Source organism: Onychomys torridus, chromosome 10 (assembly GCF_903995425.1).
Source record: "Onychomys torridus chromosome 10, mOncTor1.1, whole genome shotgun sequence".
NCBI classification, from domain to species: domain Eukaryota; kingdom Metazoa; phylum Chordata; class Mammalia; order Rodentia; family Cricetidae; genus Onychomys; species Onychomys torridus.
In genome coordinates, this window is record NC_050452.1 from 2,242,143 (window position 1) to 2,267,142 (window position 25,000).

Here is a 25,000-nt window from a genome sequence, read left to right on the forward strand (position 1 = left end):
CCTAAGAATAAAAGGAATAGAAGAAAAAGATTCCCAGCTCAAAGGCCCAGAAAATATTTTTTAGCAAAATCATAGAAAAATTTACCAATCTAAAGAAGGTCAGGTCTATAAAAGTACAAGAAGCCTACAGAACACTAAATAGATTGGACCAGAAAAGAAAGGCCCCTTTCCACATAATAATCAAAACACCAAACCCACAGAATAAAGAAAGAATATTAAAATCAGTGAGAGAAAGGCCAGGCAATATCAAAAAGATCATCCACCACGATCAAGTAGGCTTCATCCCAGAGACACATGTGAAAATCTGTCAATGTAATCCACCATATAAACAAACTGAAAGAAAACACACACACACACACACACACATGATTATCTATCAGAAGTCATTATCAGTTTGTGATTTCTTTATTGTGTCTATTTCCATTTTCAGGTCTTGAATAGTTTTATTAATTCCTTTCAACTGTTTGTTTTTTCTTGGATTTCTTGACAAAGGGATTTATTGTGGGCCAAATGATTGTGCAATGAGAAATCAGTTGTCATTTATGAGGTCAACCCACGAGAATCAAGGATTCTCATGGAGGATTAGACTAAAATGCATGGCATTTTGGAATGACTGCCATTTGAGTCAATTGGCTGCTTCTTGTAGATTTCTTATGCTATTACAGGTATGATATCTCCCTATTACCCCACATCTTCATGTAATGTGTATATGGAATCTCATGATTGCATCTCAATCTTATGGGCATACTTATATCCATGGATGACCAGGAAGATGACTTTTCATTTAGGGGTATAATTTTGATACATAGAAAATATACTAGGATATGCTTCATAGCCAGGTCTATTGTCCCATGAGACTATACACACTTAAAGCCTTCTTTGCTCCTTTTACTTAGATTAACAAAAATAACATCTCACCACAGTATAATACAAACTGCATGCATTTAGCTCATTTTTACCTCAGAGCAAGTTTAAACTAGACTACTGGCCTTTGTAAATAGATGTAAAACTTTATATTTATGCACAAGGTCAGAGTCATGAATGTCTACCAAGATTACTAACAAAAAGAACCCTAAGAAAAGCATGCCAATTCGTTGCTTGCCAAGTCTGCTGACAATAGACCTATTTCTCAAAGTTTGTCTTATTTGGGTATACGGCTCTCCCTTTTGCTCCTGAAACCTTGAAAATGTGTGGTGCCATGGTAAATGGCTTGGTTTCTTATCGCTTACCCTAGGAGTGTGATTTTGACCAATGAGAGATAACTTTTGTAACTTTTTCTACTGCTTCTAGCCTCCTGTGAAAGGAAAATTATTAGGCTAGATGAGAGGAAGCAGGAAGATGAGAACAGAGAAGTAGAGCTAAGATATTAGACAATTAGGCCAAGAATATTAGAACAGTAGAAGAAAAGAGACGTGCACAGAAAGATTATGAGTAGGTTCATTCCTTCACCATTAATTTTTCCCTTGCTTACTGTAGCACGTTCTTTGATCCTGAGAGGAGGTCTTTAAGGCTGGCCCTTAAAGTCCCCAATAATCAACTCATTAGATGCTGAAAAAAAAATCTTTGACAAAATCTAACAGCCCTTCATGATAAAAGTCTTGGAGAGATCAGGGATACAAGGGACATACCTAAACATAATAAATGCAATATACAGCAAGCTGATATTCAACATCAAATTAAATGGACAGAAACAAAGAATGCCACTGAAATCAGGAACAAGACAAGGCTTCCCACTCTCTCCATGTTTATTCAATATAATACTCAAAGTTCTAGCTAGGCAATAATGCAACTAACGGAGATCAAGGGATTACAAATTGAAAAGAAAGAAGTTAAAGTATCGTTATTTGCAGATGATATGATAGTATATATAATTGACCCCAAAAATTCATCAGGGAACTCCTACCATCAAGGGGCTGGATATAAGATTAACTAAAAAAAATCAGTAGTCTTGATGTAACTCTAACCAAACAAGTGAAGGACCTGTATAACAAGAGCTTCAAGTCTTTTGGAGAAGATATCAGAAGATGGAAAGATTTTCTATGCCCATGGATTGGCATGGTTAACATAGTAAAAATGGTCATCTTACCAAAAGCAATCTAAAGATTCAATGCAATCCCCATCCAAATTCCAATACAATTATTTCCAGGCCTTGAAAGAGCAATACTCAACTTCACATGAAAAACAAAACCCCAAGATAGCTAAAACAATCCTGTATAATAAAAGAATCTCTGGAGGTACTACTATTCTTGATTTTAACCTCTACTATAGATCCATAGTAATAAAAATAGCATTGTATTGGCATTGTAGGTAGATCAATGGACTCAAATAAAAACCCAGCAATAAAGACCCACACACCTATGGGCATCTGATTTTTGACAAAGAAGCCAAAATAATACAGTGGGGGAAAAAGCATCTTTGACAAATGATGCTGGTCTAACTGGATGTTCACATGTAGATGAATGCAAACAGATCTATATCTATTACCCTGAACAAAAAATCTTAAGTCCATGTGGATCAAAGATCTTAACATAAATCCAGTTACACTGAACCTGATAGAAAAGAAAGTGGGGGGACAGTCTTGAAAGCACTGGCACAGGAGACAACTTCCTGAATAGAATACCTATAGCACAGACAGTAACATAAACAATTAGTAAATGGGACCTCATGAAACTGAAAAGCTTCTGTAAGACAAAGGATATTGTCAAAAGGACAAAACAATATCGTACAGAATGGGAAAATATCTTCACCAACCTCACATCTGATAGAGAGCTAATTCTCAAAATGTATAAAGGTCTCAAGAAACTAAACATCCAAAAACTAAACAATCCAATTTAAAAAAAAAATGATGTACATATCTAAATAGAGAATTTTCCACAGAGGAATTTCAAATGGCCAAGAAACACTAGAGATATTCAACATCCTCACCATAAGGGAAATACAAATCAAAAAGGACTCAGATTCCATCTCACACCTTTCAGAATGGCTAAGATCAAAAACATAGACTTGCTCTCTCTCTCTCTTCCCCCCTCTCTCTCCCTCTCTCTTTCAATAAAGCTCTGAAAAGGTAACTATGGCTTGTGACTTTCCTCCAGCATGCTCCTCCATGGGCATGGCCAACCAAGAGCAGCGCCAATTTTACTAACATTTGGTGCTGTGACTCGGATATACACCAACCAAGGACCTGCTGACTGCTGCCGATTGCTGCCTCCTCCCCTGTCCAGCAAGACTACAAAACCGTGAGTGCCATGAGTGCACGAATGTTCCTCACCTCCAATGGACTCCTATACAACTACCCTGATACTGCCATGATTCTTCACAGTGAGTCTGCAGTTCTTGTGGCTGTAATCTGAGCTATATTCTTTGCAACAGACATCCCAGGGATTGTCCATTGGCTGTGCTGGCAACGGCAGGCACATTTTTGCTCCTGATGAGGAGAAAAATGTCGTCTTGGGTCTACCCAGTAGACCAACTGCAGCTCATTCACAGCCCTCACATTCCCTTGATGAAGAGAGATGGTGAACTTGATCTGATTTTTAGATCTCTCTCCACTCTGTGGGGATGCCCAAGATTGGAGTCTGATCCCAGTTCGTTATTTTAATTTTTTATTTTTCTCTCTGCTACAGCCATGGGGCAAAGGGATGGATACATTTACCACCTACATTGGCAGATAGGGGTGGGCACTGGTAAACCTGGCCACATAACAGAGTTGTGGGAACTTCTGTCATTGAACGGGCAAATAAGAGTTACTTTATCCCCAAGCTTTCTGCTAAAGCTCTAAACCCTTCTCCTTCCCCACTTCTGCGTCTGCCACATGCAACCTTTTCTTTCTGACTTCCGCCAGCAGTGGGCAGGCTCAAATGCGCAGGCTTGGGCGGCTTCTAAGACTTGCCCGAACTCACTTTAACTCTACCCACTCATTTTCAACTGCCTTAAGAAGCACAGACAAGTCTGAAAGCAGTTGAGATCCAAACAAATAAGTTTACAGTAGTCAGGATGGCTCCTAAGCCAAAAAAATCAGCTTATAGTCTCAGACAAGTCTTCCAAAAGGATTGGTTTACAGTCTGCCTCCTGGCAGATCTTCCAAAAGCTGTCCTTAAGCCACCAGTCATCAGGAAAAAAATCCAGGACACGAAGTAAAATCTGTCTCTTGTTCCCCAGACCTCTCAACTAAAACTTAAGCATCTGGAGAGCAAGGCTCCTGACCCCATGGGCAAAAGAGTCATCTGTGGCATTTAAGGTGTGCCAGGGAAGAGATAAAAGCCTGAAAACAAAATTGTCAAGTGCTGGCACTCGCTGACTCCCTAAAGCTGTTGGGTCCCTGTTTTAAGTGAAAAAAGGCCACGGGTTAGCAAATGCCCTGCCAGGTCATCAACAGTCTTGTTAAAAGTGCCACCTAGAAAGACAACCAGTCAGCTGACTGCCCCCAAGTGCCAAGATGCATGGATACATCAAGCTAAGACCTCCAGCAAACCTAGACTTGGCAACAGACATGGCAGGGAACCCAGAATGCATCAGGGAAGAGATTTGTTTCTTTCCTTCTGGACACCAGAGCCACTGACTCAGTCCTGGGAGTTTTAGGATGTCACTTCTCCTTTCTATTGACAGCCTTACTTACCTCACCAGATTTAATTGCACTTTCAGAGTTACTTAATGAAAAAGATTTCCAACTAAGATACCGCCTGTGTTTCTCATGTGCATACAGACAGGGCCATGACCTTTGCCTTGTCCCTAATTCCAAAAATATAAATTCTCATGTTCTACAAGCTTTTCTCTTCCCAGTTCCCTGTTCTAACTCACTGTTCAGCCAATGATACAAGACCACCACAGAACTGGAGTCCAGAGATCATCAAGTAAGGAACTATAACAGCTAAAAGGTATTTATACCCCCAAATCTAAAAGTGTCTGGGTGCTCCAAAAATATTTTAATGTAAACATCTATTACTATGAGATGCTTTAAATAATCTGTCTCTGATAAAGCTTAACATGTTTCAAAATCCATCTGAACAGGCCAGATCTACCAACATGAAATAATGATTGTTTTCTCTCTAAGCTTTTTCTATGTTACCAGCATCTTGTCAGACAGAAGGTTCCCAGCCACAGCCAAGAGGGATACATGTCTCCAGAGCAAATGGATGGCAGACAGTATCCCACAATGCCTGTCTACCTCAGAAGATTCCCCTTCTCCATTGCTCCAAGAGCCAACCAATGTCCAAAAAATCAGCTGGAAGCAGTTTTTGAGAGGAATGACCCCCCCTATTCCCATATTCCTGCTGTTTTATAATAAGTGAAAGTCTGGGATGTAAGGGTTTTGTCCTTAATTATGTCATCATCCTGGGACATGGGCCAGCCTAAAAAGTGGGTGGGCCCTCTGTGTCCCCCTTCTCTCTTCCCTCTGGGCGGTCTCTCTGTCTCTCTTCGTCTCTCTCTCTCTCTCTCTTTCTCTCTCTCTCTCTCTCTCTCTCTCTCTCTCTCTCTCAATAAAGCTCTAAAAAGGTTAAAAATAAACCCCACAAACTTGTGCAAACTTGTACAGTCACTTTGGAACTTTGGAAATCAATATGATAATTTCTAGAAATTTGGGCATCGATCTACCACAAGACTCAACTAAGCTACTCCTTGGCATATACCCAAAGGATGCTCCATCCTACCACAAGAACACTTGTTCAACTACGTTCATAGTAGCTTTATTTATAACAGCCTGAAACTGGAAACAACCTAGATGTTCCTCAACTAAAGAATGAATAACAAAAATCTGGCACATTTACAAATGGAGTATTACTCAGCTGTTAAAAACAATGGTATCATGAATTTTGGAGGCCAATGGGTAGAATTAGAAAACATCATTCTGAGCGAGGTAACCCAGACCCAGAAAGACAAACATGGTATGGACTCACTTATAAGTGGACATTAGCTGTAAATTAAATTAAATTTAAAGTAAAGTAAAGTAAAGTAAAGTAAAGTAAAGTAAAGTAAAGTAAAGTATAAGCATGCTACAATCCATAGATCCAGGGGGAGCTAAATAACAAGGAGGGCCCAAGGGGGGATGAATTGATCTCTCTGGGAAGGGGAAATAGAACAGATTTAAGGGTGGAATGGGGGCAGGTGAGGATGGTAACAGAAGTAATCAGGTTGGTGGAGGGAGGGAAGAGAGTACTGGAAGAGATTACTGGAAAAGGGGGGGCATTTGGGGATGAGGTAGAAACCTAGTGCAATGGAAACTCCCATGAATCTACAATGGTGACATTTTCTAAGACTGCTAACAATGGGGGATATGGAGCCTGAACTGGCAATCTCCTGTAACCAGGTAAGACTTCTAGTACAGGGATTGGTACCTCAACCCAGCCACATAACCTCTAACATACAATTTACCCTTCCTACAAGATATGCTGGGACAAAAGTGGTACAGAAATTATAGGAATGGCTAACCAATTACTGGTCCAGCCTGAAACCATACAATGAGAGGGAACCCACTGCTGACACTGCCTTGGAGTGCCAGGACTCAGAGGCTGGATAGCCCAGAAATCTAGGATAAAGTCAAACATGGTTGGCAAAAAAGTCAATGGAATGATTCCTAATGATATTCTACTATATTCATAGATTGGTGCCTCACCCAATTGTCATTGGGGAGGCTTCATCCAGTAATTGATGGAAACAGATGCAGAGACTCACAGCCAAATATTAGGTGGAGCTAAGGGAATCCTGTGGAAGAAGGGGAGGAAGGATTGTAGGAGCTAGTGGGGTCAAGGAACCACAAGAAAACGCACAACATCAATTAACCTGGACTCATAGGGGCTCACAGAGACTGAACCAACAACAGGGATCCTGAATGGACTGACCTAGGCTCTCTGTATATATGTTACAATTGTATAGATTGGTCTTCTTGTGGGGTTGCTAACAGTGGGAGCAGGGGCTATCTCTGACTTTTCCAGGCTTTGTGGAACCTACTCCTTGTACTGGTTTCCTTGTCCATCCTTAATACAAGGCAAAGTGCCTAGTCTTACTGCCACTTGTTACAGCATTTTGGTTGGTATCTGTGGGAGGCCTGCCTTTTTCTGAATAGAAATAGAGGAGGAATGAATGGGGGCATGGAGGGGAAGTGGGTGAGGAAGACTGTGGGGAGAGGTGGAAGGGAAACTGGTCAGGATGTAAGTACTACTAATAATAATTGTCATCATCATTAAAAAATGAAGTGAAATCAGCCTAAGGTACTATCAGCAGATGAATGGATAATAAAAATATAACTACACGTGTAATTTTTTTCAGCCACAAAGAAAACTGAAATTATGCATCTCTCAGGAAGATGGATAGAATTGGAAAATATTATGTTAAGTGAAATGACCCGGGCTCAGAAAGACAAATGCTGCGTGTATCTCTCAAGTGGAATCTAGCTTTGAGTTTTTGATTTGGGTGCTTAAATTTAAATAAGTGTTTTTAAAGGCTAGGAACAAAAGCAGAGTCATGATGGAGGAGAGCAAAAAGGAAAGGTATTAACAAGGTTGGGGTCTGTAGTAAGTGTGTGTTATAAAAGCAGAATGGGGAATGCTGGGGTAGAAAGAAAATGGGGCCAGAGTTGGAGAGTCAAAAGGAGTTATGGGGAATGAAAAATCCATAAAACCTAATACCCTGTAAGCTATTTTAAAATATAATTTTAGTAAGTATTTGCTGTTATGTCAAATACAGAAGATTAAAAATAAATCAGACCCGGCTCATGATGACTAGTAAATTTTGATGACAAGATCAAGGAGTTTCTTCATTAATGGCTTTTCCAGCTATTCTTTTTTCCTAAAGACTGTTTTCATCAACATGAGCTACCTCAGATAGTGATTTAGGACTTTAAGTAACATTTAATAATTAATATGTGTCTCTTACATCCAAAAAATGTTATGCTTGGCCCATGGGGAACTCGGAAGGGAAGTTCCTGGGAAGAACTGCAGCCCACCACGAATCTTCTGGAAGGCCGATTAACTGATTGGAACTTCAATGGTGTGGAGAGTTTAGAATGCTACAAACCCCAAGTGAAATGGTCTTGGAACATCATTAGCCCCTTAATGGTCGTTCATTGTCCTCTGTATGTTACCTACCATATTTGTGACAAACAGAACCATAGTTTCCATCAGGGAAAAGCCCAAAAACCATCACCTGATAACACCTTAGGCTTATATCAGAAGTCTCCCTTCTTTCCTGTAATCTGCCCCCAGCAACATTCCCACCAACATATTTAAAAAGTGCTTTAGTTTGACTTTATTAGTTCTGATGCTATCAACAACTCATTGAAGTGTTACCACCTTGGAATATGGAATTCAGGGGAACTTATTCCTAGGCCATAGTCATTTATAGTTGGCTACAGAAAAAAAAATCTCTTAAAAAACAAGTGTTTGAATGAAGTTACCTTGTGAGGGTAGACAATGCTGACCCCAGAAGCCACATGTATTATTATACTGAAGTCCTATGCCAAGGATACAATTCCATAGGAGTTGTGGGATAGGGTGGCTCCTGAGCAGCTCTCCCACTGTCACCAGACAGTACAGTCTATTGCCTTTGCTCTTGGTTATCTATCAGAACTAGGAGATAAGAATCTATTTTTTGAAGACAATCCATGATTTGGTTGTATGACATAGATAAACCAAGTTGGAAATGAAATGGAAACTTCTCTGATAAGAATATTTATAATGCTGGAAAATGCTATGTAGACTGCTGGGTGAGAAAAGGCATCAACAATTTTACCCAGCTGTGCATGTGTGTGCTATACAATTGAATAGTCAGACAAGATGTGCCTATTGATGTAATAGTAGCATGCCTGTTAAGGGAGTAAGCAACTAGCTTCTGATTGGACTTGATGTCCATTCTACAGGAGGGAATTCATGCATGAGTATTGCAAACCTGGTCAAAGCTCATCAATTAGAAGGTCTTGGGGTCCAATAGGGAAGCCACTACTGCTGTTTCGGTAGATGAACATGTTTTACCCACCAAACTGCCCTTAAGTATTTATAACTGTCAAAGTGTTGAGAACAGTGATTGTTGAGTTCTCAGCCTTTAATGGGATATCTGTATTACTCCCTCCAAGGTTCAAAGAATCTCATGGAAGAAGGGCTGGAAAGAATATAAAAGTCAGAGAACAGAGGTAGTGAAAGTGCTGTGAAATCTGTCATATAGATATGACATGACCATTGCACCCATGAACTCACAACAACTGCATTTATCTGCACAAGACCTACATAAGAATGGGCCCATCAATATTCCATAATGGATGGGGAAAGGCTTCTAAGCCCCATTCCCTCCATGAGGAACTACTGGCAGTGAATGGCTAATGTGAGAGGCATTTTCGTGGTGTTCCACTGTTAAGTTGCCTATGCTCAAGGAAATGACCTCCATCCATGTTCATGGGAAGAAGCCTAATTAACCTCAGTGGGTCACACCCCAAAAGATATGAAAGTATTAAAATATTTTGCTTGGAAGAAAGGGTCTAGCAGGAGAAAGGAGGGAACAAGAGAAGATAATGGGGGTGAATGTGATAAAATATATTATATACATATATTATATCATATTTTTATAAATCTTAAAAAAATAATTATGAATTAAATTTTAAAAGAAGTTGAAGAAGACATCAGATGATTGAAAAGTCTTCCATGATCCTTGATTGCTGAATTATTATTGCTAATAATAATAACAATAATAATAATAACAATAATGTCTATATGGCTGAAAGTAATCTACAAATTCAATACAATCTTCATCACAATTCCAATGATATTCTTCACAGAAATATTAATAATACCCTAATATGGAAACACCAAATGCTCTGAGTAGCTAAGGCAACCCTAAGTAAAAAAACCACTGCTTGAGGTATCACAATATTTGATCTGAAATTATACATTAGAGCCAAAAGACAAAGATAACATAGTGGTGCTGTAGAAACAGACATGAAGGCCAGATATACAGCACCCAGCAATAAATCCATACTAGAGACACCATTTTTTTTCATTTACAAAAATTCTCAAAGAAAAGTCTACTTAACAAATGGTGTTGGCAAAACTAAATATTCACCTGAAGAAGAATGATAGTAGACTCATATCTCTCACCCTACACAAAAATCAATTAAAGACATTAATATCAAACATCACATGTAAAAATTGTTAAAGGACAAGGGAGAATATATATTTAGGCAAAATTTTCCAAATAGTGTGGGAAGTAATTCTAATAATTTAACAATATAATTACATGAGATTAAACATAGCTACACAGCAAAGGAAACTACCACCAGAGTGAATAGTCTACATGATTTGAGAAAGCATTTGCCAATTTTATTTCAGAGGGTTTTGGTTTCTAGAGCATATAAAGAACTATAAAAATTTAACTAAAAACCCTGCTGATTAGTAAGTGGACCAATGAACTGAACAGGCAGTTCTTGAAAGAAGAAATACAAGTGGCCAATAATTTAAAATGTGTTTAACAGCTTCAGCCATTAGGAAAACGCAAATTAAAACTACGTTGAAATTTCATCTCACCTTAATTAGAATGGCTACCATTGAGAAGACAAATGGCAATTACATCAGTAAGAGGAAAGGGAGACCTTTAGCTTTTTTGCTGAAAGTATAAATTAGTGCAACTGCTATAGAAATCAAGGTGAAGGTTTCTCAAAAATTTCCATATGACCCAACCATGTCTCTTTTGAGCTACACCCAAAGGATTTTTCTCTCTCCCTCCCTCCTTATTCCTTTCATTCTTTTTTAAAAGAATAATTTCTGATTTTCATCATTTATTTATTTTCATGAATGTGTGTGTTAGGCGCACTCATGCCACAGTGTGCCTGTTGAGGTCAGAGGACAACTTGCATTAATCAATTCCCTCCTTCCACCCTGAGGGTTTTTGAGATTGAAATCAGTTTGACAAGCCTGCCTGGGGAACTATCTGACCTAGGATTCTATTTCTTATCACAGAGATTCTTGCACATCCATATAAACTGCAGCTCTTTTCACAACAAATAGGAAATGGAATCAGCCTAGATGTCCATCAACAGATCTTTGGATAATAAATATAATGTCCATGTACATAATGGATTTTGTTCAGCCATAAAGAATAACAGACTTATTCAATGTGGAGAAAAAAATATATGTATCTGGAAGTTATAATAAGAAAACCCAGACTCAGATTGAATAATGCTACATATTTTCTCTCACATGCAAACCTTAGCTTTTAATGTTTAAAAGCATTTGGAATTTATGTGGAGATTTTGATACAAAATTTAAACACTAGGGTTAGGAGAAAGAAAAGTGCATAGGAAGAAACTAAGATACATATGAAAATGTGGGTATGGGTTTCTAAAAGGAGTCACCCTACCTTTTAATTTTTATATATGCTTTGATTCATATTGTATGTATAGATCATGAAATAGAAAGCAAACTATGAGGGGGAAAATGAAGCTTTGAGGAAGGTCAAATGTGACATGAGAACAAGGGGTGGGCAGGAAATGGGAAAAAGAGGGCACAGGAGAACAACAAAAACAAATTATGATAAAAATGCTACAGTTAAGCTCATTACTTTGTATGCTAATTAAAAAAATAAATAAGGTCCTGCTGGCAGGCCTCTCCACCACCACCACCACACATTAGATCCTGTAATCTGCAAGATCCACTCCACTGCCCAAACACACTGAAAGCATCATTCTCCCCCTGGACAGCCATCCCACACAAAATCATTATCCCCTAGAGGCACAAGCCCCACCTGCACCAATTAGAAGAGCAGCCTTCCCATGAACAGCCCTCTCCAGCAACACCAGCAGCTTCCATAGGCACAAGCGCCATCCACACCAAATGGAAGAACAGGTACAGGCACTACTCACAGTAGTTGGAAGAACAGACCCCATAGGCACAAGTAAAGCCCACACCAGCCAGAAAAACTGGACAATAGGCTGGATCTAGGCATCCAAAACCCCACAAAGCACAACTGAGACAACCTTACTTAATGTGGCAACCAGTCAATCACCAGAACCCTTGGCCATTCAGGCCAAAAGACAATAAAGAAAATAGACAATAAAGGAACAAGAGACCCATCCAACAAAAATGTCACAAGAATCAGTATCTGTTCCTGTAATTATCCCAAACCCAGATGGTAAATGGCAGTGGAAGAATACATTCAACAATATAAAGAACAATATGGCACTACCAGAATCTAGTGATTCTACAACAGCAAGACTTGAACATTCCAAGGCAGATGAAACAGAAGAAAATGACCTTAAAATAATTTTATGACTATGATAGAGGCCCTTAAAGAGGAAATGAAAAATTACTTTAAAGATATCAAGGAAAAGATAAAACAAAAAATTAAAGAAAGCCAAGAAAAAGCAAACAGGTGAAGGAAACAGTTCAAGACTTAAAAATTGAAATACAGGAAATAAAGAAAACACAATCTGAGGGAATTATGGAAATGGAAAATCTGGGTAAGTGAACAGGAACTACAGATGCAAGCATAATCAACAGAATACAAGAGATGGAAGAGATAATCTCATGCATTGAAGATATGATAAAGGAAATAGAGTCATCAGTCAAAGAAAATGTTAAATCCAACAAATTCTTAATAAAAAACATCCATGAAATCTGGGACACCATGGAAAGACCAAACCTAAGAATAATAAAGATAGAAGGAGAATAATGCTAGCTGAAAAGCACAGAAAATAAAATCAACAAAGTCATAGAAGAAAACTTTCCCAACCTAAAGAAGGTCATGACTATGAAGATACAAGAAGCTTACAGAACACCAAATAGACTAGAGCAAAAAAAAAAGTCCCCTTGCCACATCATAATCAAAGCACCAAACATACAGAATAAAGAAAGAATATAAAGAGCTGCAAAGGGAAAAAGGCCAAGCAAATACAAAGGCAAAACTATCAGAATTACATCTGACTTTTCAATGGAGACTTTGAAATCCAGAAGGTCCTGGACAGACATTTTGCAGACACTAAGAGACCATGGATACCAGCCCAAACTACTATACCCAGCAAAACATTCAATCACCATAGACAGAGAAAACAAGATATTCTATGACAAATTGAGATTTAAACAATACCTATCCACAAATTCAGCCCTACAGAAAGTACTAGAAGAAAAACTCCAACCCAAGGAAGTTGGCTGCACTGACAAAAACACAGGCAATATATAATCTCACACCAGCATATTCCAAAGAAGGGAAACACACACACACACACACACACACACACACACACACACACACACTACCACTATCACCACCAAAGCAAAAATATAACATGAATTAACAATCAATAGCCATTAATATCTCTTAATATCAATGGATTCAATTTGCCAATAAAAAGACACAAGGGCTAACAGATTGGATATGAAAACAGGATCCATCCTTATGCTGCATACAAAATATACACTTCAACTTCAAAGACAAAGACAAACATTACCTCAGAGTAAAGGGTTTGGAAAAGATTTTCCAATCAAGTGGACCCAAGAAGCAAGCTGGTATAGCTATTTTAATATTTAACAAAATAGACTTCAAACTAATCAAAAGAAACGGAGAAAGATATTTCCTATTAATCACAGGAAAAAATCCATCAAGATGAAGTCTGAATACTGAACTTCTATGCTCCAAATACAAGGGCACCCACATTTGTAAAAGAAACATGAGTAAAGCTTAAATTATACATCAAACCCCACTCACAAACAGAGGGAGATCAACACTCCACTCTCAATAATGGACATGTCTGCCAGACAGAAACTTAACAGAAAAATAAGGGAAGTAACAGATGTTATGACTCACATGGACTTAACAGACATCTATAGAACATTTACCAAAGCACAAAAGAATACACATCTTCTCAGCACCTTATGGAACCTTCTCCCAAACTGATATCATACTTGGTAACAAAGCAAACCTGGACAGACACAAAAACATTAAAATGACCCCCTGTATCTTATCATATCACTATGGCTTAAAGCTAGAATTCAACAACAACACAAATTACAGAAAGCCTACAAACTCATGGAAACTGAGCAACATTCAACTGAATCACTACTGGGTCAAGAAAGAAATAAGGAAGAAAGACTTCCTAGAATTCCATGAAAATGAATGCACAAGAAAGAAATAAGAAAGAAAGACTTCCTAGAATTCAATGAAAATGAATGCACAGCATACCCAAACTTATGAGACAACATGAAAGCAGTGCTAAGAGGAAAGTTCATAGCACTAAGTGCCTACATAAATAAGTTAGAGAAGTCACACACTAGTGACTTAACACCATAATTCCTTCAGATTATGTTTTCTTTATTGCCTCTATTTCAATTTTCCATGAAAAATTCCATGGAAATGGAAAATCTGGGTAAGTGAACAGGAACTACAGATGTAAATTCACCCAGGAGGAGTAGACAGGATATAATCAACTGAGGCCTGAAATCAATAAAATAGAAACAAAGAAAACAATACAAGGAATCAATGAAACAAAGAGTTGGTTCTTTGATAAAAATCAACAAGATAGACAAACCCTTATCCAAACTAACCAAAAGGCAGAGAAAAAAATACCCAAATTAACAAAATCAGAAATGAAAAGGGGGACATAACAACAGGCATGGAGGAAATCCAGAGAATAATTAGGCCATACTTCAAAGACCTGTATTCCACAAAATTGGAAAATCTAAAAGAAATGGATAACTTTTTGGATAGGTATCAAATACCAAAATTAAATAAAGACCAGAAAAACAATTTAAATAGACTTACAACACATAAAGAAATAGAAGCAGCCATTAAAAGTCTCCCAACCTAAAAAAGCCCAAGGCCAGATGGTTTCAATGCACAGTTATACCAGAATATCAAAGAACAGCTAATGTCAATACCCTTCAAATTGTTCCACAGAATAGAAATAGAAGGAACATTGCCAAACTCTTTTTATGAGGCTACAGTTACCCTGGTACCCAAACCACACAAAGATGCAGCAAAGAAAGAATTATAAGCCAATCTTCCTCATGAACGCGGATGCAAAAATACTCATAATATATTGGCAAACTGAATCCAAGAACACATAAAAAAATCATCCACCATGATTAAATAGCCTTCATCCCAGAGATGCAGGGGTGGTTCAACATATGAAAATCTGTCAATGTAATCCATCATATAAACAAACTGAAAGAAAAAAAACCACATGATCATCTCACTAGATGCTGAAAAAGCCTTTGACAATATCCAACACCCCTTCATGATAAAAATCTTGGAAAGATCAGGAATACAAGGGACATACCTAAACATAATAAAAGCAATGCACAGCAAGCTGACAATCAAAATAAATTTAAATGGAGAGAAACTCAAACTGACTACACTAAAATCAGGAAAAATATAAGGCTTTCCACTCTCTCTGTATTTATTCAATATAGTACTTGAAGTTCTAGCTACAGCAATAGGACAACAAAATGTTATGAAGGGGATACAAATTGGAAAGGCAGAAGTCAAACTTTCACTATTTGCAGATAATGTGATAGTATACTTGTGACCCCCAAAATTCTACCAGGGAACTCCTACAGCTGGTAAACAGCTTCAATAATGTATCAGGATATAAGATTAACCAAAAAAAAAATCAATAGCGCTCCTATATCCAAATGATAAATGGGCTAAAAAAGAAACCAGAGAAAGAACAGCCTTTACAATAGCCACAAATAATGTAAAATATCTTGGTGTAACTCTAACCAAGCAAGTGAAAGACCTATATGACAAGAACTTTAAAGGAAGAAATTGAAGAAAATATCAGAAAATGGAAAGATTTCCCATGATCTTGGATAGGTAAGATTAGCATAGTAAAAATGTCAGTCTTACCAAAAGCAATCTGTAGATTCAATGCAATCCCCATCAAATCACAACACAATTCTTTACAGACCTGGAAAGAACAATACTCAACTTCATATGGAAAAACAACAACAACAACAAACCAAGATAGCTAAAATAATCTTGTACAATTAAGGAACTTCCAGACTTATCACTATCCCTGACCTCAAGCTCTTCTGTAGAGTTATAATAATAACAACAGCTTGTCATTGGCATAGAAAGGGACATGTGGATCAATGGAATCAAATTAAAGATCTTGACATGAATCCACACATCTATGAACACCTGATTTTTGACAAAGAAGCCAAAATTGTACAAGGAGTAAAGAAAACATCTTCAAAAAGTGGTGCTGGCATAACTGGATGTTGAAATGTAGAAGAATGCAAATAGATCCATATCTGTCACCATGCACAAAACTGAAGTCCAAGTGGATCAAAGACCTCAACATAAATCTAGTTATGGTGAACCTAATAGAAGATAATGTTGGACACACTTGAATGCATTGGTACAGGAGACTACTTCCTAAATATAATACCAGTAACACAGATACTAATCTCAATTAATAAATAGGACCTTCTGAAACTGGAAACCTTCTGTAAGGCAAAGAATACATTCAATAAGACAAAATGGCAACTTACAGAATGCAAAAAGATCTTCACCAACCCCACATCTGACAAAAGGCAGATCTCTAAAATATATAAAGAACTCAAGAAACTAGACATCAAAATATCAAATAACCAAATTAAAAAACGGGATACAGAAATACCCAAAAGACATTTAAGGAATTGCTCAGCATCCTTAGTCATCAAGTAAATGAGATTCCATCTTACACCTGTCAGAAAGGCTAAGATTAAAAAGCACTGTTGACAGCTTATGTTGGAGAGGATGTGGAGTAAGGGTAACACTCCTGCACTGCTGGTGGGAGTGCAAACTTGTACAGCCACTTTGGAAATTAGTATGGTGGTTCCTCAGATAATTGGGAATCAATCTATCTCAAAACCCAGCAATATCACTCTTGGGTATATACCTAAAGTATGCTCAATCATACCACAGGGACACTTGTTCACTATGTTCATAGCAACATTTTTTATAATAGCCAGAACCTGGAAACAACCTAGATGTCCCTCAACTGAGAAATGGATAAAGAAAATGGTATACATTCACACAATGGAATATTACTAAGTGGTAAAAAAAAGCCAAAAAAATCAATGACATAAGCCGGGCGATGGTGGTACACGCCTGTAATCCCAGCACTAGGGAGGCAGAGGCAGGCAGATCTCTGTGAGTTCGAGGCTAGTCTGGTCTATAGAGCTAGTCCAGGACAGGCTCCAAAGCTACAGAGAAACCCTGTCTCAAGAAACAAAAAACAAAAAAAACAAAATACAAACAAACAAACAAACAAACAAACCCCCCCCACACACAAACACACACACACACACACAAACAAAAAACAACAAAAGAAAAACAATGACATCATGAAATTTGCAGGCAAATGGATGCAACTAGAAAAAAATCATCCTGAGTTAGGTAACGCAGACCCAGAAAGACAAACACAATATACACTTATTCACAAGTGGCAGTAGATGTAAAGCAAAGGATAATCAGACTGCAGTCTCCTGCCCTAGAAAAACTAGGTAATAAGGAGTACCCTAAGAGGGATACATGGATTGTCCTGGGAAGGAAAAAATAAATGAAATCTACTGGGTAAACTGGGTAAAGTGGGAGATGGAAATGTGAGGGATTGGGATGGTTGATTTAGGGGAGGGACAAAGAGGGAGAGAAATGAAATAGATATTTTGATAGAGGGGTCCATTATAGGGTTAGGGAGAAACCTGGTGCCAGGAAAACTCCCAGGAATCCACAAGGATTACCCCCAGCTAAGTCTCCTAGCAATAGAGGGGAGGGTGCCTAAACTGGCCTTCTCCTATAATCAGATTGGTGAAAACTCTAATTGTCATCGTAGACTCTTCATCCAGTAACTGATGGACACAAATGCATAGGTGTACAGACAAACACTGGGCAGAGATTGGGAGTCCAGTTGAAGAGAGGGAGGAGAGATTAAATAAGAAAGGAGGGTCAGACTTATGATGGGGAAACCCACAGAGACAGCTGACCTGAGTTCATGGGAGCTCAAAGATGCTAGACCAACAGCCTAGGGAGCTGTCATGGGACCAACCTAGTTCCTCTGCATGTGGGTGACAGTTGTGTAGCTTTGTCTGTTTGTGGGGCCCCTAGCAATGGGATCAAGGTCTGTCTCTGACACAGAGCTGTTTTTTGGAACCTATTCCCTATGACAGGATGCCTTGCTCAGCCTTGATGTAGGGAGAAGAGTTTAGTTTTGCCTCAACTTGATATGTCATGCTTTGTTGACTCCCATTGGAGGCCTTATTCTTTCTGAGGAGTAGATGGGATAGAAAAGAGGTGTGAGGAGGGAACAGAAAGAGAGGAGGGAGGAGAAACTGTGGTTGCAATGTAAAATAAATGAAAAAGAAAAGAAATTCACTAAAGAGGTGTAAAGTGTATAAGGCTGAGAGACATTAAAAGATAGTTTTAGATAGTAATGTAAGTTAAGATAGAAAATGAATAGGTACAAGATTTTTTACTCATCAAGATAGAATAGATAATGGAGTATTTTCTCTGAATTTGTCAAATGCAAATGGACTATTGTTGATGTATTTATTAACTGTATATATTGTACATCAGAACGGGAAAGCTGCACATAATTGCCCTGGCACAAAAACCACCCAAAACATGGTAAACCCTTACTGCTAGCACTGTGTTTACCCCTCAAGCCAGTATTCAGGAGGTAGCTAGCAGAAGGGAAGGGGTGCAAGGCTTTCAAATGTTACCCATAATTGAACAGCAGGACACCCAGGGAAATATAGTGTAGTTGGAGATCTTTTCTCCAGGTGCCACCAAGCCCCTGCAGTCCCACAACCCACGTATAAAATAATCACTCAGATGCTTATATTACTTATAAAATGTATGGCAGTGGCAGGCTTCTTTTTGTCTACTTCTATCTTAAATTAACCCATTTCTGTTAGTCTATAACTTGCCACATGGCTTGTGGCTTACCAGTACATCTTCCTTGTCATGGCAGCGGCTGATAGTATCTCCCTGTCCCAGCTTCACTTCCCAGAATTCTCCTCCTCCTTATCCTGCCTAACCTATCCTTCATGCCTGGCTATTGGTCAATCAGCACTTTATTAATTTTAACCAACCAGAGCAACACATTTTACATACAGAACATCCCACATCACTTCCCCTTTTCTTTTCTTTTCCAAAAGCAAGGTTTTAAATTTTATATAGTAAAATTTCAGATAATAAAACAATTATCAATCAATTACTGTTATAATATTAAAGAAGATATCCCATCTATTTTATATTTGTGAGTCTAAGGTTTTATATCTAACTTACCTTTTATCGTAATTGAGGAAATTATAACTATGTAGTCTTCAACCACATCAAAGACCTCAGAAGGATATAATATTACCTGAGAATTGGGAGAAGGATGCAAGCAACTTTTGAGAGTCTTGTAGGGTAGACAGAGACAGCTGGCAGCCTGGACACTCACCCATTGTTCCTTTGTAAAGTTGGGGCATTTGTCTTAAGCCCACAGGGCTAGAGTCTCTTGGTCACATTTTTTTTTTGTATTTTCTTTTTTTAAAAAATTTTTTAAAAAATTATATTTGTGTTTTAATTTTACACATCAGCCATGGGTTCCCATGTCCTCCCCTTCCCGCTCCAGCTCCCACCTTCCCCACATCCCCTCCCCTCAATTCCCATCTCCTCCAGGGTCAAGACTCCACTGGGGATTCATTTAAACCCGATGGATTCAATACAGGCAGGTCCAGTCCCCTCTTTCCAGGCTGAGCAAAGTGTCCCTGTGTAAGCCCAAAGTTCCAAACAGCCAGCTCATGCACTAAGGACAGGTCCCGGTCCCACAGCCTGGATGCCTCCCAAACAGTTCAAGCTATTCAATGGTCTCACTTATCCAGAGGTCCTGATCCAGCTGGGGGCTCCACAGCCTTTGGTTCATAATTCATGTGCTTCCATTCATTTGACAATTTGTCCCTGTGCCTCTCCAATCTTGGTCTCAACAATTCACGCTCTTACAGTCCCTCCTCTTTCTTGAAAATTGGACTTCTGGAGCTCCACCTGGGGCCTGGCAGAGGATCTCTGCATCCACTTCAATCAGTTATTGGATGAGAGTTCCAGGACGACCATTAGGGTGTTTTTCCATCTGATCACCAGACTAGGTCAGATCAGGCTTTCTCTTGACCATTGCCAGCAGTCTACAGAGGATATATCATTGTGAATTTCTGGGGACCTCTCGAGCACTCTGCCTATTCCTGTTCTCATGTGGTCATCATTTATCATGGTCTGTTATTCCTTGTTCTCCCTTTCTTTACTTGATCCAGCTGGGATCTCCTGCTCCCCTAAGCTTTCTTTCCCTCAAACCTTGCCCTTCATTACTCCCACTGTCATCCAAGTTGTTCATATAGATCTCATCCTTTCCTCAGGGAGTGGGTGATCCCTGTGTCTTTCCTAGGGTCCTGTTTTCTAGGTAGCCTCCCTGGAGTTGTGTAGCAGTCTAGTCATCTTTGTTTTACATCTAGTATCTTCCTATGAGTGAGTACATACCATGTTTGTCCTTCTGAATCTGGGTTACCTCACTCAGGATGATTTTTTTCTAGATCCATCCATTTGCCTTCAAACCTCATGATGTCATTGTTTTTCTCTGCTGAGTAGTACTCCATTGTACCATATTTTCTCCATCCATTCTTCAGTTGAAGGGCATCTAGGTTGTTTCCAGGTTCTGGATATTACAAACAATGCTGATACGAACATAGCTGAGCAAATGCCCTTGTGGTATGATTGAGCATTCCTTGGGTATATGCACAAGAGTGCTACAACTGGGTCTTGGGGAAGATGGATTCCCAATTTTCTAAGGAAGCGCCATGTTGATTTCCAAAGTGGCTGTACAAGCTTGCATTCCCACCAGCAGTGGAGGAGAGTTCCCCTTGCTCCACATCCTCTCCAGCATAAGCTGTCTTCAGTGTTTTTGACCTTAGCCATTCTGACAGATGTAAGGTGGTATGTCAGAGTTGTTGTGATTTGTATTTCCCAGATAATTAGGCATGTTGAACAATTCCTTAAATGTCTTTCAGCCATTTGAAATTCCTCTGTTGAGAATTCTCTGTTTAGTTCCATAGTCGACTTCTTAATTAGACTGTTGGGCATTCTGTTGTCTAATTTCTTGAGTTCTTTATATATTCTGGATATCAGCCCTCTGTCAGATATGGGTTTGGTGAAGACCTTTTCCCATTCTGCAGGCTGTTACTTTGTCTTGTTGACCGTGACCTTTGCTTTACAAAAGCTTCTCAGTTTCAACAGATCCCATTGATTGATTGTATCTCTCAGTGTCTGTGTTACTGGTGTTATATTTAGAAAGTGATCTCTGATGCCAATGCATTCAAGAGTACTTCCTACTTTCTCTTCTATCAGGTTCAGAGTAACTGCATTTATGTTGAGGTCTTTGATCCACTTGGACTTAAGTTTTGGGCATGGTGACAGATATGGATCCATTTGCAGCCTTCTACACATTGACATCCAGTTATGCCAGCACCATTTGTTGAAGATGCTTTCTTTTTTCTATTGTACAGTTTTGGTTTCTTTGCCAAAAATTTTATGTTCATAGGTATGCGGGTTAATGTCAGGATCTTCAATTCGATTCCATTGGTCCACATGTTGGTTTTTATGCCAGTACCAAGCTGTTTTTATTATGGTAGGTCTATAGTACAGCTTGAGGTCGGGGATTGTGATGCCTCCAGAGGTTGTTTCATTGTACAGGATTCTTTTGGCTATCCTGGGTTTTTTGTTTTTCCATATGAAGTTGAGTATTATTCTTTCCAAATCTATGAAGAATTGTGTTGGTAATTTGATGATGATTGCATTGAATCTGTAGATTGCTTTTGGTAAGATTGCCATTTTTACTATATTAATCCTACCTATCCATGAGCATGGGAGATCTTTCCATTTTCTGACATCTTCTTCAATTTCTTTTTTCAGGGACTTAAAGTTCTTGTCATATAGGTCCTTCACATGCTTAGTTAGAGTAACCCCAAGGTATTTTATATCATTTATGGCTATTGTAAAGGGTGATGTATCTCTGATTTCCTTCTCAGCCTTTTGTCTATTGTTTATAGGAGGGCTACTGATTTTTTTGAGTTGATCCTGTATCCTGCTATGTTGCTGAAGGTTTTTATAAGCTGTATCATTTCCTTGGTTGAATTTTTGGGGTCACTCATGTATACTATCATGTAATCTGCAAATAGGAAAGGCTTGACTTCTTCCTTTCCAATTTGTATCCCCTTAATCTCCTTATGTTGTCTTATAGCTCTGGCTAGACCTTCTAGTACTATATTGAATAAGTATGTGGACAGGGGACATCCTTGCCTTGGTCCTGATTTTAGTGGTATTGCTTTGAGTTTCTCTCCATTTAATTTAATGTTGGCTTGCTCTAAATTGCCTTTATTATGTTTAGGTATGTTTCCTGTATTCCTGATTGCTCCAAGACCTTTATCATGAAGGGATGCTGGATTTTGTCAAATGTCTTTTCTGCATCTAGTGAGATGATCATGTGGTTTTTTTCTTTGAGTTTGTTTAAATGGTGTATTACATTGATGGAATTTCATATGTTGAACCACCCTTGCATCCCTGGGATGAAGCCTACTTGATCATGGTGGATAATTGTTTTGATGTGTTCTTGGTGTCTGTTGCCAGTATTTTAGCATCAATGTTCATGAGGGAGATCGGTCTGTAGTTCTCTTTCTTTGTTGCATCTTTGTTTGGTTTAGGAATCAGGGTAATTGTAGTCTCATAGAAGGAGTTTGGTAATATTCCTTCTGCTTCTATTGTGTGGAACAATTTCAAAAGTATTGGTATTAAGTCTTCTTTGAAGATCTGGTAGAATTCTGCTCTGAAACCATCTGGTCCTCAGCTTTTTTTGGTTGGGAGACTTTTGATGACTGATTCTATTTCCTTAGCAGTTATTAGAATATGTAAATGGTTTATCTGGTCTTGATTTAACTTAGGTATGTGGTACCTATCCAGAAAATTATCCATTTCCTTTGGATTTTCCAGTTTTGTGGAGTAGAGGTTTTTGAAGTATGACCTAATGATTCTCTGGGTTTCCTCATTGTCTGTTGTTATGTCCCCCTTTTCCTTTCTGATTTTGTTAATTTGGATGCTCTATCTCTGTCTTTTGGTTAGTTTGGATAAGGGCTTGTGTATCTTGTTGATCTTCTCAAAGAACCAACTCTTTGTTTCATTGATCCTTTGTATTGTTCTCTTTATTTCTATTTTATTGATTTCAGCTCTCAATTTGATAATTTCCTGGCATCTGTTCCTCCTGGGAGACTTTGCTTCTTCTTATTCAAGGGCTTTCAGATGTTCTGTCAAGTCACTAGCATGAGATTTCTCCAGTTTCTTTATGTGGGCATTCAGTGCTATGAATTTCCCTCTTAGCACTGCTTTCATAGTATCCCATAAGTTTGGGTATGTGGTGTATTCATTTTCTTTGATCTCTAGGAAGTCTTTAATTTCTTTCTTTATTTCTTCCTTAACCCATTGGTGATTCAGTTGAGCATTATTCAGTTTCCATGAAATTGTGGGATTTCAGCAGTTTTTTTCTGTTGTTGAAATCTAACTTTAAACCATGGTGGTCTGATAGAACACAGGGGGTTATTCCAATTGTTTTGTATCTGTTGAGATTTGCTTTGTGGCCATGTTTGTGGTCAATTTTAGAGAAGGTTCCATGGGGTGCTGAGAAGAAGGTATATTCTTTTTTGTTTGGGTGGAATGTTCTGTAGATATTGATTAAGTCCATTTGTGCCATAACATCAGTTAAGACCATTATTTCTCTGTTAAGTTTCAATTTGGCAGATCTGTCCAGAGGTGAAAGTGGGGTGTTGAAGTCTCCCACTATTAATGTGTGGGGTTTTATATGTGATTTAAGCTTTAGTAATGTTTCTTTTACATATGTGGGTGCCCTTGTGTTAGGGTCATAAATGTTCAGAATTGATACTTCATCTTGGTGGATCTTTCCTGTCATGAGTATATAATGTCCTGCATGATCTCTTTTGATTGATTTTCATTTGAAGTCTATTTTGCCGTATATTAGAATGGCTACACTAGTTTGCTTCTTAAGACCATTTGATTGGAAAGTCTTTTCCCAGCCTTTTATTCTTACGAGGTGTCTATCTTTGAATTTGAAGTGTGTTTCTTGTATGCAGCAGAAAGATGGGTCCTGTTTTTGTATCCATTCTGTCAGTCTGTGTCTTTTTATAGGTGAATTAAGTCCATTGATATTAAAGGATATTATTGAACAATGACTGTTCATTTCTGTTATTATTTTTATGTTTTGGTGGTAGTGTGTGTGTACTTCTCTTCTTTGTGGTTTACTGCTGTGGTGTTATCTATTGCCTGTATTTTCATGCGTGTATCTGAGTTCCTCAGGTTGGAATTTTCCTTCTAGTGCTTTCTGTAGGGCTGAGTTTGTGGATAGGTATTGTTTAAATCTGGTTTTGTCTTGGAAGGTCTTGTTCACTCCATCTATGATGATTGAAAATTTTGCTGGGTATATTAGTGTAGGCTGGCATCCATGGTCTCTTAGTGTCTGCATTATATCTATCCAGGTCCTTCTGCCTTTCAAAGTCTCCATTGAGAAATCGGGTGTTATTCTGATGGGTTTGCCTTTATAAGTCACTTGGCCTTTTTCCTTTGCTGCCCTTAATATTTTTTCTGTATTCTTTACATTTAGTTGTTTAATCATTACATGGCGAGGGGACTTTTTTTGGGGGGGTGTAGTCTGTTTGGTGTTCTATAGGCTTCTTGTATCTTCATAGGCATTTCCTTCTTTAAATTGGGAAAGTTTTCTTCTATGATCTTGTTAAATATATTTTCTGTGCCTTTGAGTTGGTATTCTTCTCCTTCCTCTATCCCTATTATTCATAGTTTTGGTCTTTTTATGGTGTCCCAAATTTCTTGGACATTTTGGGTGATGACTTTGTTGGCTTTAGTGTTTTCTTTGACTGATGACTCTATTTCTTCTACTGTACCTTCAACACCAGAGATCCTCTCTTCCTTCTCTTGCATTCTGTTTGTTATA